This window comes from Limulus polyphemus, unplaced genomic scaffold (genome assembly GCF_000517525.1).
Source record: "Limulus polyphemus unplaced genomic scaffold, Limulus_polyphemus-2.1.2 Scaffold657, whole genome shotgun sequence".
Taxonomy (NCBI): domain Eukaryota; kingdom Metazoa; phylum Arthropoda; class Merostomata; order Xiphosura; family Limulidae; genus Limulus; species Limulus polyphemus.
In genome coordinates this window covers 332,749-336,868 of record NW_013666267.1, presented here as the reverse complement: position 1 = coordinate 336,868, position 4,120 = coordinate 332,749, and positions in this window count along the sequence as shown.

Sequence of the window (4,120 nt, the reverse complement as noted above, 5' to 3'; positions counted from 1 at the left end):
CATGTTTTGGGGATGATATGTCAGTATCCAAGTGACTTGATTTTTACGATCATTCTTTTTCGTCTTCAGTTTTAGTGCATTATTATGACTGATCTTTATGGCGATTTTGCGAGCTGAGTTGATTAAGACTGGAATATAATTCTTGATCTTTAAAAAAAAAACTGATATTTCGTCAGCTTTCTGATCAAAATCAGAGTCTGAATTGCATAAACGACGTAGGTGGCGAAACTGTGATTTTGGAATGGGATTTTTAGTGGATGTAGGATGGCTGTAGGTGTAATCGAGGAAAGAGTAAGAGTCGGTAGGTTTATAACAGATGGACGTTGAAACAGTATTCTCTGCAGTTAAGGATGTTGTGTTCTATGTAGCCTACAAACAGATCGGCGAATGATGGTCCCATCTTGGCACCCATGGCTACACCTTTTTTTTTTTTTGGTAATATGAATCATTGATAGAAAAGGCGTTCAATGTCAAAACTAGTTCGACTAGTCTTATAGTCTTGTCGCTGATTTAGTGATTTAGGTAGAACTTTAAATCTTCAAGACCTTCACCATGCGGTTAAACAGTATATAAGGATTTGATGTCCATTGTGAATAGTAATAGGTTAGGAGTAGTTAGATGTATTTCGTTTAATACTTGAAGAGCCTCGGTGGTATTTGTGATATAGGTTGGAAGAGTACGTACCAAAGGTTTCATGATTCCGTTTAAAAACTAGAGATCAACTCTGTAAGGCAATTACATTTTGAAACTATAGGTCTCCCAGCGTTTCCAGGCTTGTGTACTTTAGGTAGGATGGAAAACAAAGATGTTCCTGGTTCTTCTTTAATTAAGTCTCGCGCATCTAATGGGAGTTCTTCTGCATCTAATAAATTGTTTGTGATCTCCTTTACAGTATTTTGGTATTCTCTAAGATGACCTGTTTGCAGTTTAAAATAGTATTCACCATTATAGAGTTGTTGTTCTGCCTCCACTATATATAGTCTTTGCGCCATACGACTATAGTAACACCTTTGTCCGCAGGTTTGATGACGATGTCATGTCTATCTTTATGTTCTTCGATGGGTGTTTTCTCATCTATAAAACGTGTGTTTATTAGAGACATCTAAGTTGTTGATTTCTTTTTGACACTTGTCGATGAAATACTCAAAAGCCGGAAATTTTCCTTGGTTAGGTGTTCATGTGCTCTTGTGTCTTTCGAATGAAATGAAAGGACTTTAATTAGAGGAAAGAATATGACTGTTGTCGTCGGATGGATTTTGGTTATTGTCAACAGAGCTATTGTTGCTGAAGTAGGTTCGTAAGCGTAAACGATGAAAAAATTGGCCGACATCTCTTTTGATGCTGAAATCATCAGCATGAGAGCGTGTAGGAACAAATTTATGGCCTTTTTCTCAAAACTAATCTATGAACATCTGATAGTGGAAGGTCAGGAGAGATGGTGATGACCTGATTGGATGAAGTTTTTGTGCGATCAATGTTCCTTTCGGCTTGAGGCTTACTGTTGTTGATATGGTCTGTTTAAACTTCGTGGGTTAACTTGTTAGATATTTGTACAGGGAAGCAAATTACGCTAGGAGACTTGTATATGTAAGACACAACGATTTGTAAGCATAATGAAAAAAAAATAATACATACTACATGTTTTGACAGAAGACAGACTAATGCTCTGTCGAAACGTGTAGTATGTATTATTTTTTTTCCATTATGATTACAAGTCGTAGTGTTTTATATATACAAGACAACTGGTTAGATTTTTGTTCGATATTATCTCGAATAGGGTTTGTTAGTTGTGGATGCAGCCCACAGACAGTATAAGAATGATTCTTAATGTCTTAAAAGCTTTTTGACTTATGGGATTTTACGTTATTTAATGTGATAAGATGCTTTTCGTTTATTTCACGGATTTTCATGTGTATTGAGCGTGCTGTCTCTTCATCAGTCATTTCATACAGACGACAGCGTTGATAGCAAAGTTTCTGAGATGCAAAATCGCCCTGTTGGAAGAAAGAGTGAAAGCAAACACGTATTAAGTTTTTGGAACACTGGGTGAGTCTCTTGGTGACAAGACTAGAAAGTGATGATTAAACACGGATAAATGATATTTTAGTCGAAACCATTAGAAATAATACGATTGCGTAAACAAATAATTAAAAAAAAATGATGTTTTCGACAAAGTGGTGCGAAAAAGCTTAGATGAACTCCATAATTTTATAAATTTCGTTTAGAGCTATCACCCAGCCCTTCAGTACACAAGCAACGTTTCAAACCATTCAGTAAACTTCCTCGATTTCAGTTTAACCTTAACTACAGAGAATACTGTTTCAACGCACATATATTATAAACCTACCGACTCTTACTCTTTCCTCGATTACACCTACAGCCATCCTACATCCACTAAAAATTCCATTCCAAAATCACAGTTTCGCCACTTACGTCGTTTATGCAATTCAGACTCCGATTTTGACGAGAAAGCTGACGAAATATCAGTTTTTTTTTAAGGATCAAGAATTATATTCCAGTCTTAATCAACTCAGCTCGCAAAATCGCCATAAAGATCAGTCATAATAATGCACTACAACTGAAGACGAAAAAGAATGATCGTAAAAATCAAATCACTTGGATACTGACATATCATCCCCAAAACATAACAATAAATTAGGCACTTGGATGTACAGGTGAACAACTGTTTGATTGTATATGTGGACTTGGGTCCTAATAGAGAAGAACTGGTGTTGATGTAACGGCATGAGTACAGCCACGTGTACCACACTAAAGATGGGAGATTTCTTCTGGTGTCTTCAAACGTGTACTAACTAATAAATCCTTTACGGGTTTTTTGTTTTTTTTCGTGTCGGTACGAAATAATAGGTTTATCCTTAAATGTTCTCCCAACGTTTTGTCGTTTTGGAGTATCCCAGAATTGTTTTTGATCATCTTAGAAACCTGCCCCACTTGTTTATATTATAGACAACTGTACGTAGGAGAAACAGGTCGGATGTTGTCTGAATGAGCACGTGAGCACATCCATAACATCCAGAATTATGATTCTGACAAACCTGTGGCTAAACATTTCAATAATAATGATCACAACATTAGACACTTCACAATCCTGGCCCTCCGTCATTCATCGACAGTCAAGTAAAAGAGATAACAAGATGAATATTAACTCATATATCGGCTTGGTACCATTCACCCGAAGGGAATAAACGAAATATTTTCTTTTCTGTAACTCTACCTATGCTGGTGAGTGTGTGCGCACGCGCGTATAAACATAAGCGAACTCATAAAGATTTTAGGCACGAGTTAATTTTTATCTCTTCCTTGCACACACACACATATATTCTTCACCTTTAATACACTAATTAATATTTTATCTTATTATGTATTTTTGTTTGACCTCAGAGCACTGGCTATGTTTCGAACTTTACAAATGTAATATTGTTGCTCTGCAACAGTGCAAAACACCTAATTTACCTGTTAATATTGTTGCGTCAGCGAGGTCACGTGACTAGTATCACGCCACGCCCTTCTCGAACCTTCGTGAATTATCGGGAGACTACTAGATTGGGGGTAGTCTGGTATATATAAGAGGGTCACAACGTGACGAGGTAATGAGTATATGAATGTATGCGAACAGAATATTGTTGCCCTCGTGAGACGTGTAGCTTTGCGCGAAATTAAAAAACAAACAAACAAATTTTAATCACTTTAATGATATATATTATCCTATTGTAAAAACATTGTTTTGCCAGTGTTTCACGTGTATGCTACATTAGATTAGTTTCATGATGTTAATTTCGAACGCTCTATGTTTGATAATCCTTGTATTATCAAACATTCTATTCCATTACAATTTCAAATCACCAGAGGAAGTGTGTCCCAACACGAAACGTTGTGAATATTAAAACGTCTATTTCGCATTTACCATGTTTCGTGGTATGAATTTTTTTCCATTTTTTTGTCAACTGTATAAGATTTCCAAGTACGTCATTAAATTTCACAAGTATCTGATTGCTATTAAAATTGTTTACATGACCAATTAGATAAATGCTTTCTCGTGACAGATCTGTTTCGTAATATGACGTCACACGTGTAGGCGGGGTTTTTTGCTAGAGCACAT